Source organism: Triturus cristatus, chromosome 2_2 (assembly GCF_964204655.1).
Source record: "Triturus cristatus chromosome 2_2, aTriCri1.1, whole genome shotgun sequence".
Lineage (NCBI taxonomy): Eukaryota > Metazoa > Chordata > Amphibia > Caudata > Salamandridae > Triturus > Triturus cristatus.
The window spans coordinates 558,332,807-558,347,995 of NC_140582.1; positions in this window are offsets into that span (position 1 = coordinate 558,332,807).

Sequence of the window (15,189 nt, forward strand, 5' to 3'; positions counted from 1 at the left end):
TAAGATACTTTTTTATATGATTTTGCTTACGATATACAATGTTATTTAGGTATTATTGCTTAATCATAATATTTTATGTGCTGTCTATCTTTTAGTTGTATTTGAACAAAAATTCAATAAAATATTTTGAACACAAAAAAAAAAAAAAAGAATGACAGGCTGTTACTCCAGATTCACCTGGTTGGTGTATTTGCGGTATATAAATATTTTTAACGTAACATAACTGTGCCTCCCTTTTCTTCATTATTACATTTGAGAGCATCTTGCAATACCAGGATGTGTGCTTTATAAAATCCTCTTTGTGTTTTATTTAATAGACGGTAATGTGGCTCCATTTATATTAAGAATCTAGTTCACATAAAGGGTGCACATGGCAACCGACTTGTACCGTGGTTCATTATTAACAATATTGTCATCAGGACAGGAGAGGACTAGTGTGAAGGTTTGTAAGCAGGGCACGAATCAGGGGTACACGCGGGTGAACGGAGTCCACCCACTATTTTCACAGGGTGGGCACCGTCCACCCTGCCAAGAAGTTGGGCCCCACAGAAATATGCTGAATTCATCCCAGTGTCATTTGCAAACACCGGGTGTTGGATTTGGCCCTTTTTGGCAGGTTCACCCCTAAACTTTTTTGCCTTTTCTCTGACATGGTGTTGGTGGTTTAAGGCCTCTGGGCACTTTAGCACTGTGGTCTAGTGTAAAGTGCGTGCGCTCTCTGTGTACATTTAGTAAGGTTGGCCTGCCCTCCCATAGGAATGCATTGGGGATTCCCTGATCAGTGTGTCAGTGGTAATTCCTGGAATGAGAGGAGCAGCGTGGTTGAGTTTAGTATGTATGAAATTGTAAGAATAAATGCTTCGCGATGGTGTGCGCAGACTTATTATGACTATGGGAGAAATGCCACTTTTAGAAGTTGGCATTTCTGTGTGCTATGTGTCTGCCTGCCTGATGTGAATTGCATGTCTAGCTGGTGAGTGGCAGGGGCTAGGAGGTGTGTGTGGCTCCAGGAGGGGCAGGGTGAGTCAGCACTAGGCTGAATGGGACATCTGTGCTGGGAGTAGTGGGAGGAGTAATCCCCTGACCCTGAATAGGACTGTGCCCAGCCTGGACAATGCTGGCTCCGCTCCCTGTGGAGTGTCTGATCACCTAGCCCCCACCTGACAAAGGGGAAGAGGAGCTTGGAAAACAAAGTGATCCAATTCCTCACTGAACCAGTTGCATCTAGTTCCCCAAGCCCTACGCTGCAGACAAAGGATGGTGTGGTCTAAGTATAGGGGCTGTGACCCCATGAAGTTGTTCTTGTTCTGTGCTTGTGTGCTGGTCCGACGTGCTGGGGGCTTGCTGCTGCTGGGGCCCAGGAGGAACCGCCATGGGGGCTTGCCTCCCTGCTGGAGGGCCCTTTATGCTGGCCTCCCAGGGCCCAGCTATGCCCTTGAAACCTTAAGGACTTTTTGCACCCCCTGAGCGCTATACTTTTATTGCTGGTACCCCAGAGAGGGGGACTCCAGCCTTACCAAAGAAGAAGGAGCACGAGGGCTCCGCAGCGCTGCGCTGTGATATGGCCAGAGGGAATCCCGCCGTGGGGTTTCCCCCTAATTGCGGAAGAAGAAGCGGGAGCCCACCCCGCATTTTGGTGATTTTATAGCGGGTGCCCACCCCGCGTTTGGAGTTGATGGCGGGTGCCCACCCGCTTATGTGCTGTATTTTGGCAGGTGCCCACCCCCATTGCAGCCGAAAAGGAGAAGTTGCCGAAAGTAGATGCCGGGCCGCTGCTGAATGCGACCCGGAAGCTAGGCACGTCCGCCTGACTATGGGCGGGGCCTGCAGCGAAAAGCCGGAAGTGAAGGGCATGAGTGGCCGGCCCGAGCAGGGCTCCCGTGTGCTGTTGGGAGCCCCGGCGCCAGAAGCAGAGGATGAAGGCAGGCGGGAGCCCACCCTGCCTACGTGCAGCGGCAGAAGTGCAGCAGGAGTCCAGGCGAGGCTGTCATGAGAGAGAGAGCCCCACGTGTTGCTACGCCGCCTCCAGCACGAGAAGAGAAGAGGAGCAGATGCCCAGAGAGTCCCGGTGAGTGGGGGCTCCAGGTTCGCCTTGTTTGTGCATTCCAAGGCACATTGTCAGTGCCTGAGCGTTCCTGCCGTTGCGGGCCGCTCCAACGAGGGGGCATATTGGTTGTTAGAGGGCTCAGAGGGGCCCGTGCTTTCCCCACTTTTTCTACGTGTTCACAGTTGCCCCGCTTGACAGTGGGCAACTGCAACAATGGGGGCAGTTTATTTAGAGAGCCCCAGTGGGGCCCCAAGGGCACAGTCGTTCCAGGGTCCATTTTACATTGTTCTCAGCTGCGCCGCACCAGCGCGGGCAGCTGCAACGTTTTTGCATACTTATTCAGAGGGCACAGTGAGTGCCAGGCCTTCTTTGCATCACAGCTGCACGGCAATTAGCGGCAGTTGCAATGTTTAGGCCATTAGTTCTTTGGAGGCATTTTTTGTGAGACAGGAGTGAAGTACACTCCTGTGCCTCAGCGCAATTGCGCACTTGGGGATTCTGCTGCATTGGCAGCCGCCCTGACACTTTTGGGCATAGGGTATTTGAGCCCTCTGAGGAGGCCAGTTGGCCAGGGGGACTGTTAGTTTGATAGGGCGCCAGGCCCTAATGTGATTAATGTGGTGCGCAGGAAATGTGTGTGATTTCTGCACCCTGATTTATGCCTCTAAATGTGGTTTATGTATGAGGTTATTTGCATACTGTGGTTTATGCCCCTAATGTGAGTTATGCTTAAGAGGTTATGGCCTATTATGTTTAGGCTTATGAGGTTGGCGCATAAAGTATTTTACACCTGAGGTGATACTGTGCATAATATGGTTTGTGTTACAGGATGATGCTGAGTACAGTCTTTGCCAGTAATTACTGGTTGTGTTCTACGTTTATTATAAATTCTACATTTACTATGTTCACTTTGTGATGATCTTGACAGTGGTCCAAGTGGCCCTGTCATGTGTATATAATCCCCTGTAAATGTTGCCTAGTTCCAGTTGGCACAGTGTATATTGTGTGATTACTATTCTAATGTGTTTTATGATAATAAAAAGGCTATTTTTGATATAACCTTGTGTGGAGTTCCTTTTGTGGTGTGCCTAGTGTGTTGTTGCTGTGGGTGTGTTGCACAAACGCTTTACACATTGCCTCCGGGATAAGCCTGAATGCTCGTGCCAAGCTACCAAGGAGGTGAGCAGGGGTTATCTTTGGCGTGTAACTCCCTTGTCCTGACTAGAGTGGTGGTTTCTGCCTGGCTTTGGCGCAAGCCTTAGCCAACCAGAAATCCCCTTTCTAACACCGGGACACATTTAGCAGCGCCTGCACGTTGTTGTCTGCTTTTGGACCGCAACAACGTGCAGGCAGGAAGGGCCTTTCTTTTTTAAGACTCCTGCTGGGCCCATAACAAAGGCCGAATCTGAGGGGTCATCAGGCCTCCTTTTGTTCCAGTCTCTTGGCTGGGAGCAGTCAGGAGCCTCACACCTAGAAGCAAATGCAGCTGAGGGGAAACAAAGGCTCACACCTTGGTAGCACTTCACACATTCTTAAGAGAGGCAACTTTTCACTTTGTGGAGACTCTGTTTAAGTCGATATGTATGCACTGTAAGAATGTCAGATGTGTTAGTCTTTCCCGGTATTTACACAAAATAAATGTAATTTATATAGTGCTTACTACCCCTGAAGAGGCTTAGAAATAAATTAAGTAGCACTATTTTTTCTTTTGAAGCACTATAGGTAGAGGAAGTCTACACTGACAAAAGACAACATTGTTTTATGTGTAGCTTACAAAAGTGTGAATCTTCTGCCTGAATCAGGAGGGTTTCCCTATATACTCAAAATGTGCTCCAATGTACTCATGATAGACATGTTAAACATATATGTGAGGGCTTAAGATCTGATGTCACTTCTTATGATGCCACTTCCTGTGATGTCACGCGCCGCGATGTCACGCGCCTTGATGTCATGCGCCAGGATGTCATGCGCCGGGATGTCACACACCGTGTTGCCACTTGCATTCTGATTCTAGGTTAGACCCCTACTTTTTTTTGTAGGACTTGTGCCCTGTTTGTAAGTTCATGTGTAGGACTGACACTTTTAATAAATGCTTCTCAATCATCTGATTTACTATGTTGGAACGGCTCTGAGAGATATTGAAAAGCTCTTTGATTAACTCCCATTGCCAAAGTACAGAGAAAAAGTAGTTTACCGAATCGGGGCAAGTAAAGTCTCTGAACGCCCTCCTGCACTTCTGCTTTACATCTCATCACAGCATGACAGGAAGCAAAGAATTGGGGCCCTTCTTCCTTCCTTCATGTGCCAAAAACATACACTAAAAAGAAGGGGCTCTTTTCACTGCTTTTGGGCATTGTGGGAAATTGGTTAGTTGGATAAGAGGGGTGTGAGCCCTTCTCAAACAATAACCACAATCCATGTCATGGTGAACCACAAAAGTTGCTATATTAAAGTGTGCTTAACGCCCTGGTAGCTTGGCACAAAAGCAGTCAAGCTTAACCTAGAGGCTATGTGTAAAGTATTTATGCAGAACAATAATAAAGTGAAAACAAAACACAAGAAAAATCTGTCACCAATTTAGAAAAATAGGGTCAATTTGAATAAATAATTTGACACCAGAACGACAAAAGTCGAATCAGTAGAACCAGAGATATGCAATTTCGAAGATTTAAGGTACGTATCGTGCCTAAAAGCACAAAGTGCCACTCGTGGATATATGGTCATGCGAGACTGGGGAAAGTCACAAGTTCAGGCCTGACTATAATGGGATTGGGGCCAGATACAGGGACCAGGTTAGATCGGCTAAAAAAAAGTTGCGTTCTAAAGTCCAGTGCAAAGAGTTCAGGAGAGTCTCTTGGATAGTCATCGCTGAAGCGCGACGAGCAGGCCTGGCATTGCTGTAGGGCAAAGATCCTGTCGGTTATCGCAGACAGTCTTTGCTGGAGCTCAGCGTTGGGAGTCACCCTGGACTGTTGATACTGTAGTGTGTAGTGCAGATCTCGCGTTGCCAGTTGCTGCTGGCAGTTACTTTTGCGTGAATAGTCAGGTTCACAAGAACTTTGCGTTGGCGGTTGGCGCGTGTGGCATGATCTTGGCGCAAACTGGCTCTTTTGCGGTTGCAAAGAGCAAAAATGTTAGGATTTATCCTTTCTTCATGAAGTGTAGGAACGGGGGGGTCCCTCTTTGATAGCAGGAACTCAGTCCAGCTGATACCAGCAGGGCTCAAACAGGTCCAGTGTAGCAGGTCCACTGAGCAGTTGCAAAGAGACCTCAGAAGTTTGTTGTGCCACTGTAACACAGAACAGCAAGTCAGTTAACTAGCATTAGGATTCACTCGGGCAGTCTGGGATGAAGGGTGCAGGTCCAGTCTTCCCTCTCAGACACCAGGGCAGGCCTCAGGCAACAGGGCATTGTTCTGGCAGCAGGGAAGTCCTTCTTCTGTAGTTTCCACAGGTCTAGGTAGGAGTGTACTGATGAGTGGGTCTGACGGTCCCCTTTTTATACCTGATGCTCACTTTGAAGTGTAAGAAACTTCTGAAATCTTTCCCCTACAGAAGTATCAGGAAATTTGAGCCTGCCTGCCCTGGTTCAAATCTGTCTTCAAACTCAATAGGGTTTGTGAAGTCTTTCATGTGTGAGGTGAGACAGTGTCTTTGAAGTACAAGTGTGACAGGTAACCTTTAACCTCACTTTCTAAAAGTGCCATTTTAAGAATTAGGACTTAAAATATGACTTTACCATCAAACAGGGTTTTAAATTATAAATCCTCAGACACCAAACATGATATTCCTTCCTGCTGCAAAACAAAAGATATCCTATGGGAGAGGTAGACCTTGAGATAGAGAAAAGAAATGTGAGAGTCTTTCACTACCAGGACATGTAAAGCTTAAAAGTACATGTCCAACTTTTATAAATACAACACACCCTACCCTAAGGGCTGTTTAGCGTCTAGCCTAGGGTTGACATATATTTTAAGAAGGAAGATTTAGACCTGGCAAAAGGTTTTTTTTGCAAGGTCAAAATGGCAGTTTAAAACTGCATACTGATTGCAATTTGAGCAGCATTTACAGGGCCACTTAAGTGGATGACACAATAAGGGCTGCAGATCCACTGCTAGCATTTAATTTACGAGCCCTGGGTTTATGATGTACAACTTTATTAGGGACATTATACTAAATCAAATATGTCAATTGGATGTTTGCCAATTTTACCATCTTTACAAGTGTGAGCACAAGCTCTTTAGCACTGGTTAGCCGTGGTTAAGAGTCTTAGAGCCAACAAAGATGAATTCTGCAAAACAGTAAGAATGATGGCAAAAACGTTGTGGAAAACCATGCCAAGGCTGTCAGGTCTAACATGTGTGCCCCCCCCAGACAAACACACTTGAGAGAGTTCTCATACCTAAGGCGGAAGAACCTGGAAAGACCATTATCATTGTAAACTCCTTTCCTTGTAGAAAGATGGACCACCTCATTAGTTTGGGATTCCCACCCCTCATCTCCATGAGCCATCTGAGGGGACTGTGGTCTGTCTGAACCCGGAAGTGTGTCCCAAACATGTATGGTCCAAACTTCTTCAGTGCCCAGAGCACAAAAAATACTTCTCTCTCCACTGCACTCCACCTATGTTTCCTAGAGAATAACCTTCTGCTGATAAAGGCTACAGGGTGGTCTATGCCCTCCTCGTTTAACTGTGCTAGTACAGCCCCTATGCCATGCTCAGGGGCCTTGAGTGCAGATGCTGTGCACATGGCCTCTTCGAGGATGTCAGCGGCTTTCTGGCAGGCCTCTGTTCAGATCACTGACTTCAGCTGCTTCTTGGAAGTCAGTTAAGGTAAAGGGGCAACAATGGTGCCATGGCCCTTAACAAACCTCCTATATTATCCATTGAGGGCCAGGAAGGCCCTCACTTTGGTTTGAGGTTTGGGGGACTTTCATGCCAGGATTGTTTCTATTTTAGCTAGGAGGGGTTCCACCTTGCCCCCGCACTCCAAGGGTCCCAGATGTAACACAGAATGGCTTTGATAGTCAGACCTTCCTGTTGCTGAGCCAGAAGCACCTTTTGGAGGTGAAACAGGTGTTCTTTGCAGTTGAAGCTGAAGACAGCACAGAATGCCTCCATCTTAGCCAGGGCCCTGTTGACCAAACTCTTGAAGGATGAAAGGACATTTTCCAACCCAAAGGGCATTACCCTGTATTGGAATCGACCCTCTTGGGTAGAAAATGCAGAACTATCTTTAGCGCCTTCAGTCACGGCAATCTGCTAGTACCCTGATGTTGTGTAAAAGGTAGTCAGGAACTTAGCAGCTTCCAGCCTGTCAATGAGCTTATCAGCTATGGGGATTGAATGAGCGTCAGTTTTGATAACTGTATTGAACCTCCTATAATCCACACAGAAAAAGAGTTCTGGGGTGGTTACCAGTGGGATGTCGTTAGGTACCAGCACCCCACAGGGCTGGAGCAGGGACAATTGGAGTGCTCAATCACCCTCAATTCAAGCATCTTGAAGACTTTTTCCATAATGCTTGCCCTCAGCTTGACAGACAGTCTGTCAATTTTGCTCTTTAAAGGCGTTCTGTCTCCTGTATCAATATTGTGGGGACACAAATGTGTAAGCCCAGGAGAGAGTAGGAACAGGGACGCCAACTGCACCAGCAACTGGTTATAGTCCCTCTGCTGTTCTAGAGTCAGGGTAGGGGAGAGGTTGACACCCTCCACTGACCCATAGCCCTCTTTGGAAAATAGGAGATCAGGAAGAGGTTTGCACTCATTATCATTAGTCACCATGAGCATAGTGACTTCAGACCTCTTGTGTGGCTTGAGGAAATTGACATGGAGCACCCTTAAGGGGTTCCTGGGGGTATTGAAGTCCACCAAGTAGGTAACCTTTCCCTTTCTCTCCTCCACCTCATAAAGCAATGACTAATGGTCTTGGTCTTAGTGCTCCACTGGCTCCATTGTCCACATTTTCAGTCTGGGATGAAACTCTACCGTAGTGGTCATCTGATCATACCAGAGCTTCATTACTTCATTGCTGGCCTTCAGATTCTCTTTGGCCTTCATCTGGAAGTGCTGCAGATCGTTTTGGAGAGCCAGCATGTTGCTGACTACATTGTGGGGGGGCTTCTTGGGAGCTTGTTCCCATTCCTTCTTTACCAACTGAGAGGTCACCTAACAAGGTGGCCATAGACTCCTTTCTGTGGCACCTCCCTATAGAGAACAATAGGTATGGTAAGAAGACGTCCCACATCCACCTTATGGGCTCAGCAAGGCCCATAACCATGCCTTTGGGGGGCTTTTTTGAATCTCTAAACAAACCCGCTTGTCTGAGGGTGATAGGATGGGGAAAACCAGTAGGTTACCTTACATGTATCCCACATGGTCTTCATGTAAGTAGACATGAAGTTGTTACACCTGTCAGACACCACTTCCTTGGGGAATCCCACTTAAGTACACATCCCCATCAAGGCCCCATCCACTGGAGATACAGTTAAAGATCTCAGCTGCATGTCCTTCAGGTTTCTAGTGCCATGTTCCACTAAACCAGGATGAACACAATGCCAAAGGCAGTTTTGGGGTCAAGGGGCCCAACAATGTCGATGCCAACACTTTCAAAGGAAGTGCCAATGACAGGCAAGGGAACTAGGGCAGCGTTCAGCTTTTCCCCTGTTTTCCCGCAGGCATGGCAGGTGGTACGATACCTACAGAATGTATGTGAAACTATCTTTATCTGCAGCCAATAAAAGTGAGTAACAAGCATGGCAAAGGTTTTATCCTGCTTCAGATGCCCTCCCAAGTGTACATCATCAGCGAGTCCCAGTAGGAAGGCTGTGGAGCACTGGGGATCCCCAAAACATGGGTTTACCCAAGCATTAGAGCTTTTGTCTCATTGTATATGAGGTCATTCTCCTAATATATGAGGTGATCTCTAGAGGTGTCTACAGCTGTCTGGGCCTCAGTTTTCAAACTCAAGCCCTCTAGAGTTGGGCACTCCTTCTGTGCCTTGCAGAATTTCTCCCTGGTGGGCCACCCTCAACTTGCCATCCAGCAAGTTCTGGCAGGTCTCCCAGGGTGGCAATATCCTCCCTGTATGCTCCTGGGGGGCGTCCTCAGGTGCTCCTTCAACCTAGACCGTGGGAGTTTCAAGGGCTGATTTTTCATGCATGTTGTCCTTCCTCTTCTTGGCAGTGGCCTGGGCTCTAGGCCTACTTGACTAACCTCTTGGGTAGCCATGGACTGGGTGGTCATGCAGGCCCACTCCAGCTATCCTAATATCTCCAGGTGTGACCTGAGCTCCATTTCTTTTCAGACAGTGTGCTCTATATCATTGCCTAACAGACAATGTACAAGCATAGCAGGGCTCACAGTTGCGTTTAGAGAATCTGAGACCCCCAACCACTCAGAGTGATCCAGAGCCACGGGATAGTGACTCTCACAGTTATCTGCAACCATGACCTGGAGGAATGCATTGGGTATCACCTGTTCTAAGGGCATCAGATTACATCTTACAGTAGTCATACAGCATCCTGTGTCCCTCAAAAGAACATCTACCATTTAATGGTAACCCACTGCCTGCCTGCCTGTACTTTGAACATTTGAAAGGCATGTGGGCTTTGGGCACCATCTCCTCATCACCCAGAAATACTAAGGTCAGCTCCGCTCTCACCTTAATGCTGACTGCAACCACCTCCTTTTCAAGCGCTAAAGTGGCCAACCCCGGTGTCTGCCCACCAGTGGGAGGCTGCACCCTCTTGAGGCATTTGGGATCCCCCCAGTCTCATGCCCATGCTTGTAGTATTTAGTAGACTGGGGGTCAAACTTCAATCCCTTTTTCTTTTGAAGAGGCTGGGACTGCTGCCTTTGCATTGGGAGTTATTTTGGAGGCCTGTAGAGAACTTATTTGTATGTTTTTGTCCTCCCTCTTTCCTCTGTTGGGGACCCTGTCCATCTTTAGGGTGATCTCCCACAGACACGTTCTTGTGGACACCAGTAATAAACCAGTGGTCTGTCTCCTTCGCAAGCTCTCTGGGGTCAGTGAGCTTACTATCCACTAGGTGTAGGCGCAGCTCTTGAAAACAATTGCTCAATATGTGCTCTCTAGCAGAATAATTGTACAGCTACTTATAATCGTTTACATCACTGCCCTTCACCCAACCATCAATTGCCTTGCAAATATGATCTACAAAATCCACCAAGGACTGCTGTGGCACCTTTTGTCTGTCCCTAAACTTCTGCCTGTACTTCTCAGGGGTAAGCCCATACTTTTGGATAAGGATGTCCTTCATTGGGGGTACCTTATCCTGTCCCCTACCTTAGGGCCATCATGGCATCCTCCCCTCAATAGGTATGTGCCTTCAGAGGCTGGTCCCCCAATTCTCTTCAGGGACAATGTGCATCTCCAGGGCAACCTCATATGCTTCAAACCACTTATGTATGTCACCCTCCAAAACAAAGTTAGGCACCAGATCTCTGAGGATGTGGACCCTATTGCCTTAAGTGGACACTGAGTTATTGTTGCCACAATTGTTGCTGGATTCTACTTTCTTGGCTTCGATGTACACCTCTCTCAATACTTAGCTCATGGTCCAGTCACCATTCCTCCATGGCTCTCTGGGCAGCAGCCTCCCATGCCACCCTCTTTTCAGTACCCTCCTCCTTGGCCACTTTCCTCCACAGCTTGAGTTTGGCCAGCACACATTTCAAATCCCTCTCTGCCATCCTGCCCTCCAGCTCCTCTGGATACAGATTGCAGAAAGAGATGCTGCTGCATGCCCTGAATTTGTCAGGGACCTAACACCTGTGGGTCCTCCTCTCTCCTCTAGAGTCATGGTCAGGGGGCTGCCATCCTCCCCCTCCATCTCATCCTCCTGCTCCTCCTCAACATCCACCTCCTCCTCCTCCTCCTCCTCCTCAGCAGCCTGTAACTTGTGAGCCTCCCACCAGGCCCTGATGGCCTTCTGGAGCTCCTGCTTCATGGGGCCCTAGTTGCTGGCAGCCCTTCCTCCCTGCAGATCCCTTGAGCTCAGCCACGGTGTAGCCCTCCAGATTATTGAGCTCAAACTCAATGCTTGCTGGTTGGGTCACAGATGCACAAAGTCAGGTGGAATAGAAGTGAAGTTTAAACACGCAAAAGAAGCCAATCAAGGAGAATGTTAAAAAATCGAATTTGTATCAAATTATTTATAAAGGGATTTTTGTGTTACACAAATTATTGTAAGACAGTGCCCAAACACAAGTACTGAATTCCACCAGTGTGCACCAATGTGAGAAGTTGGGTTGTTGGTTGAAGGGATTGTGAGCCCTTTTCAAACAATAGCCACAATCCTTGTCCGGGTGAACCACAAAAGTCACTAAATTAACCTGTGCTTTATCCCTCTGGTAACTTGACACAAAAGCAGTCAGGCTTAACTTAGATACAATGTTTAATGTATTTATGCAGCACACGAACAGTAATAAAGTGAGAGAGGAGAGGATGTAGCCTTAAGGCTAGAGCGGTCGACCTCAAAGCTGGAGAACCGGGTTTGGGTCTCGGCAACTACGCTCAACATCCTGTGATTCTGTGCAAATCACTTAGGGCCATATGTAGGAAACACTTTTGCGATCGCAAACACTGAGAATCGCAAGATTCTGGGTGTTTGCGATCGCAAAACTGACTTTACCTATGTAGGAAAGGTGTCCGCTGCATAAAATAGCGATTCGCTAATTTAGCGATTAGCAATTTTGAGTAAAGCTAATTCTGCGAATATTTTAGCGTAATCGCAGTCTGCGTCCCAGTATTAGCGGAAATCGCAATTACCGACATCGCAATTTGCGAATTCGCAAAATCAGATTTTCAAAAAATTCGCTAATAGCGATTCCTCAATAATCGCAGTTTAGCACTTCTCAATTACCACCAACTCTGAGCAGGTGGTAACCAAGTGCAACCTATTTAAACAGGCCCACAATGCCAAAGGGACTTCCCACCATGGCTGGGCTGTACGTGATAGCCAGGAGGCTGCAAATCAGGGATGCCACGCAGAGAAGGAGACGCCAGGAAAGGATCTACAGAGCACGCATCACCCTCTTCCAACTCACCGATGAGGAGATCCATGTGAACTACAGGCTGCACCCACACAGCATCCTGGATTTAATAGAGGAGCTGACACCCATACTTGAACACCCCACACGCAGGGCACACTCCATTCCCACCCATGTTCAGGTGCTGTGCTCACTGCACCTCCTGGCATCAGGGAGTTTTCAGTGGGGTCATTGCCACAGCAGGAGGTGTCTCACAAAGTGCACTGTTGCGCTTCCTCCATGCTTTCCTGGATGCAATGGTACAGAGGCTGCATCACCACATACAATTTCCAAGCACTCCACAGGCACTAGATCAGACCAAGCAGGAATTCTACCAAATTGCCCAATTCCCCCATGTCATTGGCTGCGTAGATGGGACCCATGTCGCAATCTCTCCCCATCACATAATGAGTATGTATTTCGCAACAGAAAGTCATATCATTCCCTGAACGTCCAGATAGTGTGCAATGCCCAACATATAATCACTGATATTGTGGCCAAATACCCTGGAAGCACACACGACTCATTTATGTTTCGCCACTGTGCATTACATCGAAGACTCACAAATGGTGATTTTGGAGAGGGCTACCTGCTAGGTAAATGCATGCCAAACACACACAGAGGCAGTAGAGTGATGCAGTGTCAGGACACTATTGAACCTGAATCTGCTTATGCCCCGCAGGTGACAGTGCGTATGCTGTACGAGACTACATCCTCACACCGTACCTGAATTCAGCAACTGCAGGTGAGAGGAGGTACAACAGTGCACACAGAGCCAAACGCTGTGCCATTGAGAGGACCTTTGGAATCCTAAAGAGTCATTTTCGAAGCCTCCATAAGAGTGGAGGAGCGCTACAGTACAGGCCTGAGACATGTTGCAAGATTGTGGTTGCCTGTGCAATGCTACACAACATCGCTACCAAAAAAGGAACCCCAGTGGACCTGACAGACTCTGAATCATCAGATGAGGATGGACCAGCACCACATCGCGGTCCGGCAGGTGGTGCTGGTGCTGCTGCCGGACGCATGAGACGAGATGAGATCACACAAAACTACTTCTAAGTTAGTAATGAGGACACGATGCGACTGATTGGTTTCTTACAGAGATGTTTATTTCCTTATCTTCAGGAATGAAGGTATCTTACATTGTGACTTTATAGTCCCTGCATGCACATGTTTGTGTCACAGTGCAATAACTACCATCAGCCACTGAGTCATCATGGACTGGGTTGCGTCACACATGGCCATTAGTCCCTTGTGTCCCTTCACCTCCTACGTGCACGGCCTGTTGAGCCTCGCTGTGTCTGCGCAGTGCCCTCCCTGGAGTCATCATCCACTCTGCACTGGCGTGCACTCCGGCGTCTGTCCTGTGGAAGTGGGGGAGTGATGCTGCTCCTGCTTGACTGTTCATGAGTGTCCATGGCACCAAGTGTGCCTATGCCACCTGTGGCAGTTGCGCGCATCTGGTCCACCGCATGTGTAACCTGCACCAGGACACTGCCAACGTCCTGGCAGCAGGGGGCCATCTCGCGCTGCATGCTGACACATCTTCTAGCCAGCAGGGATGTGGCGGTTGACTGGCGGTTCACTGCCCTGGTGTATAGGTCCAGCCGTGTGTGTAGGCGATGTCTCTCCCGGCGCCGGGCTGCCCTGTCCCTCGCAATCTCCCTGCACAGTCCCTCCAAAGCACCAGTCATGGCCATTACACCTGCGTGCAACTCGGTCATGTTGTGGTTATGTGCAGCCAGTTGCCGTTGGATTGACCGTATCCCCTTTACTTGCAGGCGCTGTTGCTTGAGCATGCTATCCTCGAGGCCCGAGAACAACGTGTCCTCTTCACCAGGAGCAGTGCTGGTGGACGGCCGTGCCCTGCGTCTCATCCCTCTCCCTACTCTGGAGTGTTCAGGGGACTGTGTTTGGTGCTGTATTGCACGCTGCCTGTGCACTGGCTGTTGCTCCTCTGCTGTGTCTGGTGCCTGTGCCTCCAACAGTGGTAGTGGTGTTACAATATTGCGGCGCTTGCATGGTGCTGTGCCTGCAGTTCTGGCTTCGCCCTGCTCCTCCTGGCCTGCCTCGTCCTCCATCTCAGCTGTTGCCTCACATTCAGCCTCTCTATCGTGTGTTGGTGGTGGTGCTGTGGATTGAATGGCACACATTAGTTCTGTGTCCTGTCTGGCATTTGTAATGCATTAGTTTTACACAATAAATTCACATGGTACTATCTGTCTTTTTCACTATCTGCATGATGGAGTCCTCCCTATTCCACCTGGCTGTGTCTCACTGGCACAGTTATCAGTGCATGTGACTACGTCTCCCATAATGCATTTCTGGGTGTGCTGTGTGACATGTACTGGAGTTGCAGTCAGGTTGCCTTTTGGGGGTTGTGGGTGGGTTGGGGATGTATCAGGGGGTTTTGGCATGCATCTTACCTTGTCTGGTGTCTGTGTGTTCGGAGCTGTCCAGGTCAGCCACTCCACTCACACTCTCAGGCTGCAGTGTGCCCTCCACCAGCTCCTCCAGGGGCGTCGGTTCTGTTGCAGTGGAAGCCCCCCACCGTTTCTTTTGGCCTCTGCAAGTCTTGTGGCCACCCTCTCCTTTGACCTCTGCCGCATGTCATACCACCTTTTTCATAGGTCCTCGACACTGCGGTGTGTGACACCAATGGCCTTGATTTTCTCTTGGATGTCACTCCATATCTTGCGCTTTCTGGCCTCTGGAAATCGTAGGGAACTTTTCCCAAAAAGGAGATCATGGCTGGTGACAACCTTCTGTGTGATGACCTCCAGCTCCCTGTCACTGAATTTATGTTTCCTCTTCCTTGGTGGTTCATCATGCTGCTTCTCAGGCCCCTGGGACTCCATTTGGCTTGTTTCCAAAAGCTGAGCAAAACTGTTCTCCTCTCCACACAGGCTCTCACACAGCTACTGGCTCAATCACAGCTGCTGGCAATCAGGTGCAGCATGGGCAGTCACACTTCCTGGGTGTGATGTCATCATTCTGCACCTGAATTGCAGATTCCCGGATTTGCGATTCCTTATTTGCGATTTCGCAATTAAGGAATCGCTATTTGGGTAATCGCAATATTAT